The sequence below is a fragment of the Doryrhamphus excisus genome, chromosome 15, assembly GCF_030265055.1.
Source record: "Doryrhamphus excisus isolate RoL2022-K1 chromosome 15, RoL_Dexc_1.0, whole genome shotgun sequence".
NCBI lineage: Eukaryota > Metazoa > Chordata > Actinopteri > Syngnathiformes > Syngnathidae > Doryrhamphus > Doryrhamphus excisus.
This window is the reverse complement of record NC_080480.1, coordinates 13,837,218-13,859,080: the sequence shown is the minus strand read 5'-3', so window position 1 is coordinate 13,859,080 and position 21,863 is coordinate 13,837,218. Positions and strand designations below refer to the sequence as shown.

Genomic DNA, 21,863 nt, shown 5'->3' with positions numbered 1-21,863 from the left:
TTTTTCTAGTACATTTTCTTCCGCCATTTTCTTTAGCATATATAGTACATTGCAGTATCATGCTGTGTGTCAGTATGCTAACATTAGTATGTTAGCCTTTTTAGCATGCTAGTATTAGCATAGTAGCATTTTTAGACATTTTCATAGGTGGACATTTATATCAACAAATAATTATGCTATGTGTCAGCATGCTAACATTAGCATGTTTGCATTTTTAGCATGCTAATATTAGCATAGCAGCATTTTTAGCATGCTAATATTAGCATAGCAGCATTTTTAGCCATTTTCATAGGTGGACATTTATATCAAGAAATAATTATCATGCTATGTGTCAGCATGCCAACATTAGCATGTTAGCATTTTTAGTATGCTAGTATTAGCATATTAGCATTTTAGCCATTTTCATAGGCCGACATTTATATCAACAAATCATTATCATGTTACGTGTTAGTATGCTAACATTAGCATACTACCATTGTTTTTACAATTTTCATGCCTTTTTTTTTATTTTGCTGCTGTTTTATTATAGTTTAAGTTTTCTTGACACATTTTTTTTTCAATTAAAAAAACATCTGCATGCCAGAAATTGCCACAGGGCCACAGTTTGGATTGCCCCTGCATTCAGGGCTGCAAAAGGGAGTTGCCCATGTTTCAGTTGTAAAACTGCACTCAACTGATGCCTTTTCATTGTGAAAAGCAGGTACCAACAGGTACTACTGTATTGCCTCGTCTTCAGCTGATATCATATGACTAAACCACTGCAGCTCATTGGTCGAGAAGTGTCATAGCCTTTGTGGCTAGAAATGACACTTTAAACGCAACAGTTTTCTGCAGTTTGCTGAAAAAAACGGTGGTGCCCTCAATCTCTTCTTGGATAAAACTAGTGAAACCAGGAGATCATTGTTCTTGTCATAGCTGACTGTTGGAGTGTCTCCAGGAGTTGTTTTGAAGACCAAAACTGCCTTCAACTGAACCGAAGCGAGTAGAACTGATCCAAGCTAGTACCATACAGAGGAAAAGTGGTAGCGCTAAGGTCACAGGTCACTTTTTAGCCTCTTGCAATGGCAGCTGCCACGTCAGGCAAAAGAAGGCGAGCAATGAGTAGACTCAAAGCAAAAAAAAAAAAAAAAAAGTAAAAAAAAGTACCACTTCCACTCTTGATTGAAACATCTCTCTGCTTTATTTGGCACAGCCAACTTTTCCAGGCGGCGTGCATCCGCGTGCTGCAGAGCGTCTGGTGACGCCATGTGGAAACACAAGACGCACGTTTGAATTATGGAACATTTTTGAGGTGGGGAAGCATTCTAGTGCTTTAAAAAAAAAAAAAAAAGGAAAAGACTTTTGAGCGTTGAGCCGAGCGTTGAGTAACACAAGAGCGAATACGTCAGGCAGACTGAGTCAAACGTGGCTCATTTTGCCGGCCGGCCCGGCCGAAGGGCGACTGCGGCGATTTGAGGACAATACACCCGAGCGATCCCGCCTTTTTTTTTTTTTTGCTGTCTAACGACCTAGAACGGCCATTATCTTCACGTTGTTAGCTAGTTGTCTTACTAATGGGATTTTCCCCACACGGGAACAGTACGCTAATAATGGGAGTACAGTTATGCTAATTGTTACATTTCATCTCCAGGGATGAAGGGGAAGCGTTTGATTTTGCAGAAAGGGGGATAGTAATTACACGCCACTATTAATTCACGGCACGCAGAACATAAAAACAAGATCATTTGACGGTGCTTTAATCTGGATTTTATCATGTTAATGTTGCAAATGACTATATATATAATGCCAACCCCTTGACACCTCCACACAGAGGAGCTTCTTTTTGCTTTATGGTCTCTATTTCAACCTAATACTAGGAAATCAAACAACATTAGTGAATTTTTGTGGCTAAAACAAACCTAATCACCAAAACACATCTAATAGTGACTGACATCCACAATGCTAACAGGTATTACCTTCATTGAGTGCTTAGCTAGCACACATTAGTCATGCATTAAAATTAGCTTAGGAGCATTAACTGTTTATTTTCTCACATTAGCACCCAAAAAACAGTTATTAATTTGTGAACACAGTGTTGTTCTTTTCACTGTAGCACATTTGGGGCTAGTAACACAAAGACACTAAGCTAAATGCTAATGCTAATAGCGTTTTTTTCCCCACTTTGCCTCATAATAAACAATTAGCAAGATAAATTGTGAGCGACTATCAAGAAGCTATGCTAAATGCTAACAGCTAATGTTGCTAACATGTGACATAATCTAATAATATGAGCAGGTTTGTTTTTCTTCACATTAGCGACTATATTTTAGTAGAAAAAAGTGCACACATTAGCACACATTAGTCATGCATTTAAATTAGCTTAGGAGCATAAACTGTTTATTTTTCTCACATTAGCACCCAAAAAACAGTTATTAATTTGTGAACACAGTGTTGTTCTTTTCACTGTAGCACATTTGGGGCTAGTAACACAAAGACGCTAAGCTAAATGCTAATGCTAATAGCGTTTTTTTTTCCCACTTTGCCTCATAATAGACAATTAGCAAGATAAATTGTGAGCGACTATCAAGCAGGTATGCTAAATGCTAACAGTTAATGTTGCTAACATGTGACATAATCTAATAATATGAGCAGGTTTGTTTTTCTTCACATTAGCGACTATATTTTAGTAGAAAAAAAAGTGGATCCCACTTCATTGTGAGGGAAACAAAGAGCGCTTATCAGGCAAGTTAAGCTAAATGCTAACAGCTAATGTCGCCAACTCGTGATACACTCTATTCATGTGTTTGTTTTTTTTCACCTAAATTTTAAAACAGACAACATTGGTGACGACATGGTGGGGACAAAAGTGGATCCCGCATTATTTGGGAGATGAATGGTGAACGAATATCGAGCAGGTAAGCTAAATGCTAACAGTTAATGTTGCTAGCATGTGGTATAATGTGATAATGTGAACTGGTATTTTTTCCATTTTTTCATATATATTTATATTTTTTTTCAATGACAAACCAGACAATGTTAGCGACTAAATTGTGGTGGGCGCACAAGCAGCTAAATGCTAACAGCTAATGTTGCTAATTACGTAGTTATACAGTTTGTGTTAACAAACAAGGGCAAAGTCTCATCGGCTAGCTAGTGAAAAGCATTAAAATCTCAGATAAAAACATGAATAATGTGAAAAGATTGTTTAAAAATAATTCAGCTCCGCCCCCCAAAAAAATATTTAGATGAAGGACGGCAACGTGGGCAAACAAACACACAAGAAGGCGTCTTCCCCCCGACCTTTTTGTCCGCCCACCCCGCTGCAAAACACACAACGACATTCACGGGGCGTGGCGCTAATAAGCGGACCATTTCCGCCGTCAAATCAACCTTGAACGCGTCCTCGTTGGGCTGCGGCTTGAGTTTATTTGAGCACGCCTAATTATGAGGTAGTAATAGCGCCGCTCGCCATCTTTCTGCAGCCTATGATGAATTTAATGCAAAAGGCTGATTATTAGCCGGCGTTTTGGATGATTAGATTGGATTAAATGTGGCGTGGATTCTTGCTAGGGTGGAGGATATGGAAGAGCGGATGGATGGATGTGTTACATTATAGTGAGTTATAGTATTTACAGTACACGCCAGCGTTAACGAACGACTCTCTTTAAAAGTATATTTTTGAAGCTTTTTGTGGATTCTGAGCTGGTAAATAAAACAGAATACAAAAATAACCAACAGTATGTTTCAACCCAGCAGGGAGCTGGGTTCATTCAAGCATTTTAATGCTTTAATATGCTAAATTTAGGCAAATAATACGTCTAATTTGCTTCCTCTGCATATTTTTGATTAATAATAGGATGCAGTCAACCACAACAGCGATGATTTATTCATTTTCTTAGTGGATTAATCTGAAGCTTGTTGTTTTAATCAAGTAATTAATCCCTAGACTGATTGAATCAACATGAACCAAACACAGTTAGCCGTTTGGTCGGCAACCTATCAGAAATGAGACCAAAATGTTGAATCGAATATCAAATTAGTTGTTTAATTGGATTAATTAGTTAATCTAATAACTCCGGTTTCCTCCCACATTCCAAAAACATGCTAGGTTAATTGGCGACTCCAAATTGTCCATAGGTATGAATGTGAGTGTGAATGGTTGTTTGTCTATATGTGCCCTGTGATTGGCTGGTGACCAGTCCAGGGTGTACCCCGCCTCTCGTCCGAAGACAGCTGGGATAGGCTCCAGCACCCCCCCCCTCCCCCGTGACCCTTGTGAGGAAAAGCGGTAGAAAATGAATGAATGAGTTAATCTAATCTAAATCGTTTAGAACAGTGATTCCCAAAGTGCGGACCGCAGTCCCGTGGTGGACCGTGGTGGTACTGCAGGTGGGCCATGAGAGGTCATTAAAAATATGATTAATTTTTGCAAATATTATTTTTTTATTATAATTTTTTATATATAAATATTATTTTTTTGATTATTTTTATTGTCAAATATTTATTGCATGATTTAAAAATATATTTACAGGCCTAAGTAATAACCTATTGAGAACTATTATTATTATTAATTATAAAAATAAAATAAAATAAAATAAAATAAAATAAAATAAAATAAAATAAAATAAAATAAAATAAAATAAAATAAAATAAAATAAAATAAAATAAAATAAAATAAAGTGCTCAGAGAACACAGCATTTCGTGTATGTACTGTTTTAAGGACAAAGGTGGGCCGCGGACATTTTTTTAGATTTTCAAGTGGGCCCTGAAGCCATGAATTTCGAAACCACAAAGAAGCGAGGGACGACTATGCACGTATCGCTTAGTTCTTAATGAACAGCGGTGCCTTTGTCTATCTCAAAGCACTCGCAGGCGGCTGCTTCCTCGTTTGAACAAAACAAACAACAAAAAGAAGAGAAGAAAGTTCATTTGTATTTCTAAACATTTTAGCTTTTTATATTTTTTTTGCTCACTCTTTGCATCCTTAAAAATGACCAAAATGTAAAACACGGGAATGAAGTGCATCAGTTGGAGTGTGTGTATTTTCACAATAACCACGCTGGTGCGGCCATATTGCCAAAGAGCAGCTGGAAAGTGAAATTAAGCTCAATAAAACAGTGAGAAGTGAGGCTGGTTGTGTTAATCTCATTACACCGAGCGCCCCCAAGGCTCCTCTGGCCCTATTTATAGCAGCCTCGGAGAGAAAGGCTGGCCTTCCCCTATATATATACACTACATGGATTGCTTATGCAACAATCCGAGTGGCAAAGAGTGGCAAATGACGCCACCAATCACACGCAGGCCCGTTGTGTGTCAAATTAGATGTGACGACAAAAAAAAAAAAAACGACAAGCGAGCTGCAGTCTTTGCATTCAATCCCTGGCCGCTTCTCCTTAATCTCCACACCTCCACACCAGGTGTCAGCTTCCCCTTGGACACACCTGCCAAATGCAAAAATAAACGAGCTCTGAGGTCGCCACCCGCTTTAAAACACCGCCATCGCTCTCCCTCGGGCGCAATTAGAAAGCATAAACAGCAGCATTTCAGGGATATTTCATGTTTAAAGCGCGTCTTCATGCAGTGTAACCTTTCCAAAAATGAAAGAGATAGAAAGATGCTGCACAGATTTGGAGAGGACTCGCACAACAACACAACAACAACAACAAAAAACCCTCATTTCCCACAAGTAATCACACAATCATCCCCTGGATACACACTCATGCACACGACGCTGCATGAGCACACACTGAGACACAGAGCGAGAACTCAGACTGGGGGAGTTAATTACCTCCACCAAGGAGCTTCTGTGTTCATCGGCGTGGGCTTGTTTGTTTATGTGCAACTTCCTGTCTGATACATCCGACTGGATTGTTTTTTATTAGGATAGATGGATTTTTTTTCCAAGGGTGTTCTATTGTTTATTGCTGAATAATAATAATAATAATAAATGCATAAATAAAAAAAAATACTACCTAGCTACTACTAACACATTTTAAAGGAGACCAATCAAACTCATTTTCCGGCCTTTGTATTGAGTTCTGGATTTCTATAGAGCAGCTACACACAATAACCCGCACAAAAAGCTTTTTAGATCTTCCAGGCTCTGCACCTCCCTTCCAGTAGTGTTTGATTTCCTGCCTCCTGCCTAAACGGTCTGCGTAATTTACTCCACCCCCGCTGCGCTGTAATTGGTCACACTCCCACCGCTCACTGCATACAGAATTTATACATTGGAAAGGCAATCGAACAATTTAGCCAATTTAGTCCAGTTTTGTATTTGCCCGTGTTCATAAAACAGTGAAAAAGCATATTTTTCTCTTGCTGGCTGGGAATCAAACTCCAACCACTTCTGCCTGATGCTTGCCTAAGCTACTCCAACCACTTCTTCCTGATGCTTGCCTAAGCTAAACAAAATTAATATTGCCTAGCACCTGAAAAAATTATTTACTGGTAGCTATTACTCCACTGGGCATGCCCATAAAAGGAAGTCCGGGTTGCAACAACATCAGTAGAACGTCAGTAGTAGTAAAAAAACATACAACATATAGAAGTCAGAATAGCATAATAGGTCCCCTTTAAGCTTAGTTTTAGCCATTAAAACACAATATGCAGTATAAGTACTGTATTGCTAAAGTATCTTCCTGCTGCAAAATGTTGCAATTACCTGCAGAAATAGCTGCAACAGTCTTTTTTCTGTCATTAAACCAACAAAAAGGCAGGGATCACAATGTTACAATAAATTAAAATTGGATTAACATCTTCACATTTCGCTATCTTTATCACATCTTATCTGATCAGGTGTTTATTTGTTGTACTTATGACAATAAAAGACATTTTTGGAAAAGTCTGAACAGAAAGAATCCTGTCGAGTGCTAAGAAGAATGACCCCCCCCCCCCCGCCCCCCCCCGGGCGGGTGATTTTCATCCGTCTGCCCTCCGACAGCGTGAATGTCGAGCATTGATGTGTGAACGCAAGCGTGACCTACAAGTGAGCGCCGGCTTGTGCTGAAGACAGGTTGCACTGCACACATCGATCCCGGCTTCCTTGAGAGCTGCTTTGAAGAACTCTTCTAGTTCTCTGCTAGTTTTTTTCCATTTACTCTCTTTGACAGGAAGCTGCAAGCATTTGCTTAGTTCCGTGCTGGCGTCCGCAATGTGACATGCCTGCATGCATTTTAGTAAAAATTACACAAGCGGCATTTCCTACACTCTCAAATGCCACAACAATAGGGACACCTTTTAATCACACTATATGAAACCCTACCTTTATAAAGATATACAAACTACAGGCACTGACTGATGTTTATAAGCACATGCAGCATATCATGCATGCTCACTGGGCACAACATTAGGGACGGCTGCGAGCACTCTATCCAAAATGATGGCCATCAACTGACACTTGTAATCACATGCAGCATATCCTGCACTTTCATTGGCCACAACATTAGACACCTACAAGCGTCACTTTCAAGTACACTATCCAAAACTCTGTGTTCATAAGGGGGGAAAAAATGATTTAATGACATTTGTAATATCATGCAGCATATCCTGCACGCTCACTGGACACAACAAAAGCATACATTTCAAGTACACTGTTCAGAATCCTGCCTTTTAAAGATTAAAACAAACTCCAGGCATTGATTGACATTTGTAATATCATGCAGCATATCCTGCACTCTCACTGGCCACAACAACAGGGACACCTACAAGTATGAGTTTCAAACTCATAGTCCAAAATCCTGCCTTTTAATATTAAAAAAAATGATAGGCATTGATTAGTATTTGTAATAACATGCAGCATATCCTGCACTCTCACTGACCACAACAACAGAGACACCTAAAAGTATGTGTTTTTTAGTTCATAGTCCAAAATCCTGCCTTTTAATTATTAAAAAATTGAATTGGCATTGATTGATATTTGTAATAACATGCAGCATATCCTGCACTCTCACTGGCCACAACAACAGGGACACATGCAAGTATGATTTTCAAGCTCATAGTCCAAAATCCTGCCTTTTAATAATTAAAAAATTATAGGCATTGATTGATATTTGTGATAACATGCAGCATATCCTGCACTATCACTGGACACAACAACAGGGACACCTAAAAGTATGAGTTTTTTAGTTCATAGTCCAAAATCCTGCCTTTTAATGATTAAAAATGATAGGCATTGATTGATATTTGTAATATCATGCAGCATATCCTGCACTCTCACTGGCCACAACAAATCATAAATTTCAAGCACACTGTTCTAAATTCTGCCTTTAAAAGATATTTTTAAAAACTCCAGGCATTGATTGACATTTGTGATAACATGCAGCATATCCTGCACTCTCACTGGCCACAACAAAAGCATCCATTTCAAGCACACTGTTCAAAATCCTGCCTTTTAAAGATTTTTTTAAAAACTCCAGGCATTGATTGACATTTGTAATAACATGCAGCATATCCTGCACTCTCACTGGACACAACAACAGGGACACAAACAATACCTTACATGTTGCCCCTAATGTAGGTAAATAAGGTCAGCAAAATATCTGAAGTCAGCATTATGATATTTGTGTGTACATATATGCTACAATTTGCTATTTTCAATGGATTTGCATTATAATGCATTTTTATAGTGACTTTCAGCAGCAAAACCAACATTACACTCGAAGGAAAGCATCCATTCCAGCTCTTATGTTCTTTTTATGATAATTGAATGACCAAAATCGACATTTCACTACGTGTGCTCAACAGTGGGGTCTCAAAGTCAACAGAGCGGGAGGGCATGTTTTTTTTTGGGAGGGGGGAGGGAAGGTTGATGTACACTTCACACTCCGATAGCTTCCATATGCTACGGCGCAAGGAAGCCTGACCTCCTTGGAAATGAAGCTGCAAGCTGCGGGACTCGGCCCCAGCACGTTCTATAACCAGCGTCATTTCCCCTCCTACACGTTTCCACATGCTCATTTGCGCATCAAGACATCCCGCAATGTCTTCTGATGTGTTCCGTCTGCTGTGGAATAAAAGCACTGGGACACCTCCAGGAAGTGAAAATGGAATTGTGGGGTCCGGTCAGTGTGTGCGTGGCACCTTTTTTAATAGGCAGTTTACACATTTAATACACTTTTATTCCTGTGGTTATTATCTCCTGGCTCAGTCTGTGCTCATCTGAGACAAATTAGTGAAATGAAGTGTAAATATGTAATATGGTGGCATTTTTTACAAATTTTTTACAGAAAATGTTGATATTTTATTAATTTATTTATGCAATTGTGTATGTGAAAAGTGTATGAGATCCATCCATCCATTTTCTATGCCGCTTATACTAGGGTCATGGGTATGCTGGAGCCTATCCCAGCAGACTTCGGGCAAGAGGCGGGGTACACCCTGGACTGGTGGCCAGCCAATCACAGGGCACATATAGACAAACAACCATTCACACTCACATTCAACTACAGGTGCATTGTTTACACTTTTCTAGGCTGCACGGTGGACGAGTGGTTAGCGCACAGGCCTAACAGCTAGGAGACCCGAGTTCAATTCCACCCTTGGGTTAAGGCAGCAACAATAGTATAGTAATTCAGTATCTGAACTTTGTAGGGGCTTTGTAGGATTTCAGAAGGTTTGCCACCAGCTGCTTATAATTATCTGCCTTGTACTATGATGCATGGGCTGTTGCATAAGAGTTTCTCCGACAGTAGATATAAGAGTCAATATATAAGCTATTATTGCTGTGAGTGTGTTCCCTAGGGGAGCTGAGTGGCGAGTGGACAGGAAGTGACGTTGAGGGTTAAGAGTTGAGTTTTAGCTTGCCGTGGGTTAAGGCAGCAACAATAGCCTTTGTTTAATGGGAGATTATTGTGTCTGTAGTGAGATATTTAAACATGCCATAAAAGTCTGATCTGATCAGGACAGTTAACATTAATGTGGAATACTACATATCAACAGAATGTCTTTGAATGCATCTTCTGAATGGAAAATATGTGGCATTGACTTAAGTGTGCATATTTATTTATATGTGCATATATAGGTTGTATTTAGCATTCTTCTCCATTGTTTTGCTAGCGGGGCTGCACGGGTTCTCCTCTGATCCCGTGTGGAAGTGGTAAGTTTTTTTTAGCTCAAGTTTAGAAGAGGGCTGCACGGCGATCGAGTGGTTAGCACGCAGGGCTCACAGCTAGGAGACCCGAGTTCAATTCCACCCTCGGTCATCTTTGTGTGGAGTTTGCATGTTCTCCCTGTGCATGAGTGGGTTTTCTCCGGGTACTCCGGTTTCCTCCCACATTCCTAAAACATGCTAGGTTAATGAGCAACTCCAAATTGTCCATAGGTATCAATGTGAGTGTGAATGGTTGTTTGTCTTTCTGTGATTGGCTGGCGACCAGTCCAGGTTGTACCCCGCCTCTCACCCCGAAGACAGCTGGGATAGGCTCCAGCACCCTGGCGACCCTCGTGAGAATAAGCGGTATAAAATGAATGAATATTTAAGCATTATTAGAGGCCTCTAGACATGAAATAACACCCCTATATTGACTTTTAAACTCTTATTACCCAAATTTGTAAACAAAAGGAAATAAAACATTTTAGGGGCTACAGAGGATAATGACTGCTCGGTTCCTGAATAATGTGAATCTGAAACGCACATTGGACATGTAATTCTTTATTATGTGTGTTCAGTATGGCATTAAAAATACAAAAACAAACTTAAACGTCCTGGGAAATTGGGGTTAGAAACCCTTATTGTGTTGAATTGCCTTCAATTACAGGCAGGTGTACAGTGTACCCAATGTTGTGAGTAGTATTCATGCGGTATTTGACTTTCCGAGGATGGAATTGAATCATAAAAAGCATTGTAATCACTCACATCCTTTAATGCAGTGGGAGTAGAACCAACGATGTCATTGTGGCAAATTAAAAGATATATGTAATAGTCTTTTTTTTTTTTAAGCGTTGATTTCCATTGTGGACAAATGAGCTAATGTCTTGGACAAAGCTGTGTTTGATTGGACTGGGACACTATCAACGCCATCTGTGCCGAGTGTCTGAAGACTCCAGCGAGAGGAAGCGGGGCCAATCATTTTGGGATGAAAGATGAACAAAGATGTGTGTGTGTGTGTGTGTGTGTGTGTGTGTGTGTGTGTGTGCAGCGTCTACAGTGTTGCCTTCATTGTCCCTTTCATCTGGCATCCTGAGTTATCTGAACGAGTTCGCTGTCCCCCCGACATGGCTCGCATTAGTGTGACAGGACACTCTGCACGACAGGTGTACGCCGTTTGTTCTTTCTGCTCCACTGACTGAGTCCGTGTGTGTGCATGTGTGTGTGTGTGTGTGTCCGTGCGTGCGCTGACACACAGCTGACAGCGCGTTTGTCAGCCTCAGTCACTCAAACGCATCCTCAGTCAGACAGCGGCCCTAAGCACATTTCAGCCGGGACATCCCTTTGGCGACAGTACATGTCCCACATCGACCCCCCCGTCCCCTCCTCCATGACCCGACACTACATCAACAATCTCATAAAAAAGGGTTTGAAAAGTAGACACAACAACGTTTCCCAAAAAATACAAACAAAATGCAAATACATTATAATACAAAAAACACGAACACTGCAATATGCATGCCAGGCCAGTAGTTGGCGATGTCTATTTTTAAGCATTAACTACCCGTCAAATCTTGTGCAAAACTACCGTATTTTTGACTATGCTTTTTCTGACAATTTTTCCACTGCACCGTCAAAATAGAACCTCAGGAAAACTAGCCGTATTGAATGCATCAGCCGGAAGAAGATACGCTAGCAAAACATTCATTCATTTTCTACCACTTATCCTCGCAGGGGGTGCTGGAGCCTATCCCAGCTGTCTTCCGGTGAGAGGCGGGGTACACCCTGGACTGGTGGCCAGCCAATCACAGGGCACATATAGTCAAACAACCATTCACACTCACATTCATACCTATGGACAATTTGGAGTCGCCAAGTAACCTAGCATGTTTTTGGAATGTGGGAGGAAACCGGAGTACCCGGAAAAATGGCCAAGTGTGGAATTGAACTCAGGTCTCCTAGCTGTGAGGCCTGCGTGCTCACCACTCGATCGCCGTGCAGCCCTCTTCTAAACTTAAGCTAAAAAAAACTTACCGCTTCCACACGGGATCAGAGGAGAACCCGTGCAGCCCCGTTAGCAAAACAATGGAGAAGAATAAATAAATATGCACACTTAAGTAAATGCCACATATTTTCCATTCAGAAGATGCATTCAAAGACATTCTGTTGATATGTAGTATTCCACGTTAATATTAACTGTCCTGATCAGATCAGACTTTTATGGCATGTTTGAATATCTCACTACAGACACAATAATCTCCCATAAAAACAAAAGCTATTGTTGCTGCCTTAACCCACGGCAAGCTAAAACTCAACTCTGAACCCTCAACGTCACTTCCTGTCCACTCGCCACTCAGCTCCCCTAGGGAACACACTCAGCAATATTAGCTTATATATTGACTCTTATATCTACTGTCGGAGAAACTCTTATGCAACAGTCCATGCATCATAGTACAAGGCAGATAATTATAAGCAGCTGGTGGCAAACCTCATACAAAGTCCTACAAAGTCGTTAAGATACTGAATAAATGGACCTTTGTTGTTTTAAGAGCTTTGTAGATCAGTGATATCATGATAATAAAATTGAATTTGACGCCCCTGCACGAAGATTCAGTTATGTTTCAAGGCAAAATAAACAGACTTTCCGTTTCTATGGCGATAGAGTAGAAAACGCCACAAAATATACTCCAGAATTCAATTTTTCCGGGTGTATGGGGGGGTCGTTATGGTATTCTATAATCTGAGTCGAGACTGAAAGCAAGACGTTTTTCAAGATGGCCAAGGTCTCCCTTTAAATAATCATCTCTTTGCTTTTTGTTCGTCCTTTTTCGTTCCCTTTCATGGCGGCTCAATGAGGGGGCGTTCTGGAGAACTGACTTCCGAGACAAAAAAAAAAAAAAAACCCCGACGTGTGAGTTTGAGGCGGCTGATGGATTTATGATAGGGATGCCGCTGCGAGCGGAGAACAAAGCTTCCGCGGGGTGAATCCCGGCAAACAAGCAAGAAGCACAATGGAGCGCCAACGGCGAGAAGAGATGTAATCAATACAAGTCATTTACACTGAAATGAAGTGCGGGTCACAAAGAGAGACGCCATCACAGACACAATCTTTTTCTTTTGGACGAGAAAAAAAAAAAAAAGCAGTCAGTCAAGTCGTGTTATTGGCTGCATGAGTCCCGCCACGGGCACAATAGATTTTTCTGTCGCATTACAGAGTAAGAGCATAATGGATGTGAGAGGTAATACAGTTTGGTGGTGTTATTAGCCAAAGCAAACACGACACACAAACAGGTGGCTTTCGCTTGTGAATTTTTGATGCCTTTGTTCCCTTTTTCGCTGGGACTGTCGCCCAGTCGCACCTCTCTGACATTTGGGAAAAGACACAACAGCACAAACAACGTGATTATTTTTGACCTACATTACACCTCAAGCGTTTTTTGACAACAATGGCGGCTCTCTGCAAGAAAATGGCTCCGCTTGATCGGAACAATAGTCATGCAATGAAGCATCAAAGCGTCGTCCCATGTCTTTGGTGACATTCATTCATTTTCTACCACTACCGGTTGCGGGGGTGCTGGAGCCTATCCAGGCGGGGTACACCCTGGACTGGTGGCCAGCCAATCACAGGGCACATATAGACAAACAACCATTCACACTCACATTCATACCTATGGACAATTTGGAGTTGCCAATTAACCTAGCATGTTTTTGGAATGTGGGAGGAAACCGGAGTACCCGGAAAAAACCCATGCATGCACGGGGAGAACATAAGCGAACTTTGTGCAAACTCCACACAGAGTGGAATTGAACTCGGGTCTCCTATTTGTGAAGCCTGTGTGCTAACCACTTGCACACCGTGCAGCAAATTTGGGTAATAAGAGTTTAAAAGTCAATATAGGGGTGTTATTTCATGTCTAGAGGGCTCTAATAATGCTAGACAAACAACCATTCACACTCACATTCATACCTATGGACTATTTGGAGTCACCAATTAACCTAGCATGTTTTTGGAATGTGGGAGGAAACCGGAGTACCCGGAAAAAACCCGAGGAGAACATGCAAACTCCATACAGATATAGCCGAGGGTGGAATTGAACCCTGGTCCCCCAGCTGTGAGGTCTGCGCACTAACCACTAGACCGCCACGATAAACGATAAAGAAAATGTATTATATAACTCCAGTAATAATAATAGTCATTCAGTATGCTTCATTGTTAAAAGGAGAGGAAAGTCACTATTGATGTACTACACTGTTAGGTTGCTTCGGGTTTTACATCCTCCCTTTTTGTCTAAGCTTTGGACCGGCATTGGACGAGATGTCCAATGGCTGCGTGACAAACGGAGGATGCCTTTTAGAAGATTTACAGATGCAAAGGCGTCCATGAAGGCCACCAGCTGAGCTCCATGTGTTCATGCGTGGTCGTCGAGGAGGAGGAAGAGGAGGATGAGGAGGCGAGAGGCCACTCAATGAGCCGAGAGCAGACGACAACAAGAAGAAGACCTTGACCCCCCCCCCCCCCCCACCCACTGTCACGCAAACAACCTGCTTGGCGTCTGTGCTAATAGATCTCAGACGAGCTGCACCTGAGGTCTCTGGGATGCGCTTGAGCTCCGTCGCGGTACGCCGCCGCAGCAGCCGCCAGCCGCCAGAAGCTAATTAGAGAGACTCTAGCAGAAACTCACACGAGAGAGAGAGAGAGAGAGGGAAAGCGAGGGTGCGCTCCGGCAGCTTCAACAGATGGTTGCGGCGCACAAATGAGCGGGAATTTGTTGGGGTGTTTCCCTGAATGTACTCTCAGGGAGACTTTTGCTCCTCAGCATCCATTAGCATATAAATCAACAAAAAAAATGCTACACTTGTGCTAATTAGCTGTAGCTCATTATGATCTAAATTGGGGATGCTCCCATCTATTGGCCACCGATCAATATCGGCTGAACACCGATAAATGCCGTTCAAAGTCAATGACTGAAAAAACTAACAAAGTGCGGAAGCTAACACTATTACTATTACTATAACCATATTGCTGTGAGAATCAAAACTCGTCGAGCTTAGCTTAGCTAGCTTAGCTAGCTTAGCTAGCCTTCTTGCTAGAGTTATGCGTTTCGCTTCTCGTCTTTCAACTCCAAATGTGACTTTTTAACCACAAAGATATTTTGTTTTTAAAACAAACAAGCAGTTAGTTTGGAGCTTGTTTTTGTCCCACGGGGGGAAAAAATGGGGAAAATTCCAGATTCAGAGCAAAAGGCACATCAGAGCATAGACAACGCAACATTGAGGTAATACAAATTAAGAAGTCCGTTTTAACCGTATTTACAGCTGTGTGCATGTTGATCAAGCCACGGGTTTATTGCACGGTTATTGCACGGTTTATGGCACGGTTTATGGGATAGGATTTTTGGAGCAGTTTATATTATAGAGTCTGGCAGCTGCAGGAATGAAAGACCTTGTGTTTGTTTTGTTATCTTTGCCTAAAAAATTTATACGGCAGACGAGTGGTTCGCAAGCAGGCCTCACAGCTAGGAGCCCCGAGTTCAATTCCACTTTCAGCTATTACTATGTGGAGTTCGCATGTTCTCCCCGTGCATGCGTGGGTTTTTTCCAGATACTCCGGTTTCCTCCCACATTCCAAAAACATGCTAGGTTAATTAGCGACTCCAAATTGTCCATAGGTATGAATGTGAGTGTGAATGGTTGTTTGTCTATATGTGCCCTGTGATTGGCTGGCATGCATTTGTATTATAGTACTCAAAACAAAGTCCAAGTCAGCTGACCAGTGATGCCAGGAAGGTAGCACCTTCACCTGCAAGAATGCATGAAGCGCCCGAAAGCACCGCCAGCGCTCATTGACGAATGAACCTGTCGCTTTTTTTAGGGGGGGCTTTATGAGATCTACTCTACAAGTGCACAAAACAGGTAACCATGGCAACAGAAGTACGGGAAGATTCCTTCACCCGTCGTCATTCATGTTCTTCTTTTGGAAGTTCCCGCGGTGCCTCAGCCACAGGACCCAATGACTGATGCGCTCGTATTAGCATACTCTGACAAAACTGTCGAAGAAAAGACACCGCAGGCGGGAAGAGGAGGAAGACGAGTACCCTAGAGTGAAAGAAAGAGGGCACTCAGGCTGCCATTTTGTTTGACATAGAAAAGAGTCAAGGGCGAGGAGTCGTTTTCGATAATTAGCCCCAAAAATAAACACTCTTGTTTACCCCGTTAGCCGTTGCCAGGTATTCATCAATAATGGCTACTCTCTTGTTTCATAGCCAGCAATTTCAGGAGCGGATTGATCCTGTGAACTTCCAGAGGAGGTCTTGAACGACTTGGAATTGACCCGTCTTTGCACTTCCCGTCATAAAGAGGTCGTCCGCCCCAGGTCGATATCCACACAACCAATTTAAAAGCATTTAGTTTCACTTCATCAGGTTTTCTCTTGAGTAAAAACAGACCTAATCGGAAGTTATTCCTGATCCAATTGCAAAACCAACTCATTTCTGAAGTCAATTCCAGAATTCCTTGCCGATCTCCCGATCCCTTCTCTTCTATTTGAGCTATTTGAACCTCTAGCTGCTAAGTAAATGACAATATAATGTTTATATTGATGTCAAAATGACTAAACCTGATGAATTCTGCCTAGCAACAATGGTAATGGTTTTATATCATTTGAACATGCATCAGATTACAACTGAATGCATCCCATAATAAGTTCATAGTTCCACATGTCCAAAAGGAGTAGGAAGAAGCAAAGCTTATTAAATCCTACCCCTCCATCTGGTACTTTTACAATCAGTAACTGTTAAATTTGTTCACTTCCTGCTTTCCTAATATAGTTTAAGGTTTTAGTTTTAAAATAAAATAAAATAAAATAAAATAAAATAAAATAAAATAAAATAAAATAAAATAAAATAAAATAAAATAAAATAAAATAAAATAAAATAAAATAAAATAAAATAAAATTAAATTAAATTAAATTAAATTAAATTAAATTAAATTAAATTAAATTAAATTAAACTCTTCATCCTTGTATTTAGCAAACATCAACTGCTTGTATTGTTTCTTGAATTGGCTCATCGTTGTGCATTGTTTGAGGGTCTTACTCAATCCATTCCATTGTTTGATTCCACATGTAGCCAGAGTGTGCAAAAAAAATTGTAGACCACGTTTTTTTGCCCGAAAGCCGTAAAATAAATCACTAAAAGTACTGTAGTTTTCCTGCCATTTATTCTACCTAAGCAACCATTTTTTTTCATATAAAAACGCCTCTTCACAGACGCGTTGGCGCCTAAAGGAATCTGTTTCTGGAATCAGTGATGGAATTGTCATATCGCCCCCCCCCCCCCTCGCCTGTCTGCCACCATATCTCAAACATGACACCGTGTTCCCTGTAGGCTGAATGCCATCGGAGCAGACGTGCACGGATCGGCTCTCCATAGGCTACGCGCCATCCAGCTAGCCTGGAGGTAACCGGATGCACAAAGCTCCCACTAAAAGCGTGGCGATGAGGCATGTGGCTCTGAGCGTTATCTGGACGTAAGCGAAGAGGCAGAGTGAGACTCTCATTCTGATATGAAGGGGGGGGGGGGGTAAAAAAAAAAAAAAAAAGAATGAATAGCGCGCAAATGCGACGGAAATCCCTCCGGCCTCCCACCGATATGGAAAAGAGAACGATAAAACAAGGCCCCGCTGTGGTCCATACGAGCTGCGGGTCAGACGATAACCTGTGAGCAGCCCACTCATATAAACACACACACACACACACACACACGGTCCTAACAGCATCTCCCATCCTCCATTCCTACAGCGCTTGTGTTGCACAAACACCCACACAAACACACAAACAGAACCGCTTTAGTGCGCTTGTAGGAATCAAATTATGACTCTCTCTCTCTTTCTCTGCCCTCTCACGGTTTTGCCGCCCACAGAAGGAGAAGGACAGGCAGTCATCGTTGGTTTGGACCGCCTCCGAACGTGTCCAGGGGACTTCGACATCACGCTGCCTTTTTCTACTAGATCCCACTCTTGTCCCGAGGGGCCTGCCAGCAGCAATGGCCGTAGCATTAGGAGGGAAATGACAACAACAAACAAGGACAAGTAGGGGAGGAAGCAGGACCCTATAGGGACGCCCCCGGGCCCCCGCCCCCATCTTAGGGAGCTGTTACGAGGCTAATAATCACTCTTCAGGCAAGGGGAGGGAGCACCCAGGCGGTACATAAACGGAGACCGGCTATTTTTATGGCAGTAAATAAGGAGCTGCTTACATTGCTGTTCGGTTTTAGAGCCTGAAAACGGGTCTCAAAATTGCGGTCATGCCGGCGATGTGTGTCAACTATGCAATGCGATACGGTTCCTTCGAATAATACCATTTACTCAAACTACAATGTCATAGGATTCACGATAATTAATTCATTTTCTACCGCTTATCCTCACAAAGGTCCCAGTTGTCTTCGGACAGCTTCTGGACTGGTGGCCAGCCAATCACGGGGCACATATAGTCAAACAACCATTCACACTCACATTAATACCTATGGACGATTTGGAGTCACTAATTAACCTAGCATGTTTTTGGAATGTGGGAGGAAACCGGAGTACCCGGAGAAAACCCACGCATGCACGGGGAGAACATGCAAACTCCATACAGAGATGGTCGATTGTGGGATTGAACTCGGGTCTCCTAGCTGTGAGGTCAGCGCGCTAACCACTCGACGGGTTTCACGATAATATACAATACAATTCAGTGGAATTCCGATTCAGGGATAGGCTCCAGCACCCCCCATGACTTATCGTGAGGATAAGCGGTAGAAAATGAATGAATGAATCTTCTGGGCAGCACGGCGGTTGAGTGGTTAACGCGCAGACCTCACAGCTAGGAGACCAGGGTTCAATTTCACTATCGGCCATCTCTGTGTGGAGTTTGCATGTTCTCCCCGTGCATGCCTGGATTTTTCCAGGTACTCCGGTTTCCTCCCACATTCCAAAAACATGCTAGGTTAATTAGCGACTCCAAATTGTCCATAGGTATGAATGTGAGTGTGAATGGTTGTTTGTCTATATGTGCCCTGTGATTGGCTGGCAACCAGTCCAGGGTGTACCCCGCCTCTCGCCCGAAGACAGCTGGGATAGGCTCCAGCGAGTGAGTAACGCACTTCCGGTTATTTTCACAAAATAAAACACCCCCTTACTTTTCTCATACAAAAAAACATAGTGATAAATCACTGCTTTTACTTTGAAAACAAGAGGCGAACTAACTCGCAATATATCCTGCTTGACACCGGCGTTTGGTCCATCGTGCTACTCAGTGTTATTGTTTTTTTTTCGTGGTGACATCACGTGTCCTGTTGCATCCTGGGTAATTTGAGTGTGAGTACTAAGCTGACGATACATACTCAAAATTTCGGGCTGGAAGCAGTACGCAGTACGCATCCGGAAACTTATTGTATACTGCATACTCAAAGAGTTAGTATGAGTCGTAGGTAAGTATGCGGTTTCGAACACAGCCATAATGTCGCCAACCTGTCCCGAGGTCTTCCCTGAGGCCTCGTACAGGTCAGACATAACCAGATACCCAAGCCACTCCCAATTACAATACAATATAATTCACTCCATTTACAAAGTGCAGTAAGGAGCTTATAGCGCCACCTGTTGCTTGGGCATGCACATGACATTTCTCCATTATTATTACATATCAATAGTAATAGGTATAATACTACATCTAAGGTAATAGTTAATATTCAAGAGTACAAAAGCAGAACCTTTGAGGGTACCACCCCATTTTGAGCATTTTTATAGCTTTGCATCTGTTTGTGTTGTTTGCCAGTCCAAAAACAAGCAGCTGTCACTTGCATTCAAGGATCTCGTTAAGACGATAAATGGAGGCGGTCTTGTGCGGGGCACGAAGTAATCGTATCAAAAAACCGCATTGTTCCGTATGACTCACACTTGATGAAGTGCCTTTAATCTAATGGACTTGATTAACACGCATGGTGTAATTTGATTTGCGTGTGTTTGACGATCATATACTGTAGTTTCTGCAGCGGCGTTCGGCTCCAATGGGTGCTCTTCTCCCCCCCCCCCTCTCTCTCTCGAATGCAGAACTTTTTTTTTTTGTGGGCCTGTCACATCCCATGCGGGAGCAGCGCGCCGTGTGACACGTTTGACGTCCGGCCCAAACCTTCTGTGTGACAGTCGGGCTCCGGATGTACCTCGTAACTTTGTCACATACGTTTACCGCACCCGAAGGCAGATTGGTGGTGGGGGGGGGGGGGGGGGGGGGGGGGGGGGGGGGGGGGGGGGGGGGGGTCGGAGGCCAAAGCAAAGTAATTCAAGTCAGGCTGCATTCCAGACAGTCGGACATTTCGGAGCTCCGAGGAATATGGGATGGAATACCAGCAGAAGTTCACTGTGATGCAGTGGTCGCATGCAATTACATGACATATCGGCATTTACACAACATGTTTTGCATGGATATCAAAAACTAGCTAAGTCAACTTAGCTAGTTTGTCGACAAAAGAAACAGCTTAGTGTGGATGTCGGACATGTTTTTTTTTTCCACAGGGGGACATTTAACTCCAAAAAACATGGCCGCTAGCTAGGATCAACACAAATTGGGCCACATCCTTGAGTCTTTCACCAAACCGGACAACAGCGAGTACAGTTCAGATCAATTTTTTTGTGTACTTTTGCTAGCAATGCGTGAAAATAGGCAAAGAAGGTGTCGTATTTTGGTTAAAATACACGCTAATTTAACCAAAACTGTCGTTTCCTGTCACTTTGACAGTTCTAATGCAAATACAATGCAATCACTCCCATTACATTCATTCATTTTCTACTGCTTATCCTCATAAGGGTCATGGGGGGGTGCTGGAGCCTATCCCAGCTGTCTTCAAGCGAGAGGCGGGGTACACCCTGGACTGGTCGCTAACCAATCACAGGGCACATATAGACAAACAACCATTCACACTCACATTCATACCTATGGACAATTTGGAATTGAACTCAGATTTCCAAGCTGTGAGGCCTGCGCACTAACCACTCAACTACTGTGCAGCCCTCCCATTACACGATATAATAAAAACTATGATTCACTCCTATTACGATATAATGGCGTCTACTCCTGGTACAATGCAATCTAATTCACTGCAAGTATGATACGATACAATACGATTCACTCCTATTAGATGCGAACTGAATTGAATGGGAAATTGAGTGATACAATATGATTCACTTATGATTCTGATACAGTACGATTCACTCCCAAGTACAATGCCATACAATACAATTCACTCCAACACACAATGATATATGATAGAATACCACTCACTTATATTACGATACAATACGATTCACGGTGTGATACGATTCACTCCTATTAGATGCAAACTGAATTGAATGGGAAATTGAGTGATACAATATGATTCACTTATGATTCTGATACAGTACGATTCACTCCCAAGTACAATGCCATACAATACAATTCACTCCAACACACAATGATATATGATAGAATACCACTCACTTATATTACGATACAATACGATTCACGGTGTGATACGATTCACTTTGATAAAGAGTCGATTCCCGACAATTATGATACAACTCAATCCAATAACTAAGGGTGTTTTTAGAAATTTCATTTAATTTATAATATGATACAATTGACTCAAATTATGATATTATGCAATCTGATTCAAAACAATACACTCCAAGTTAAGACTGTTGGCCTCTTGCACCCTAGTGGACGTTTGGTGCCATTGCAGCACATAGTTATCACAATTTGTACAATATTGTTTTGACTGCAACTCG

General features: G+C 41.9%; 1 protein-coding gene across 4 annotated transcripts in view; it reads right to left on the bottom strand.

The window, feature by feature from the left end:
* pde4a (phosphodiesterase 4A, cAMP-specific) overlaps positions 1-21,863 on the bottom strand; it is a 76,998-nt gene that overhangs the window by 39,517 nt on the left and 15,618 nt on the right. The window lies entirely within an intron of this gene.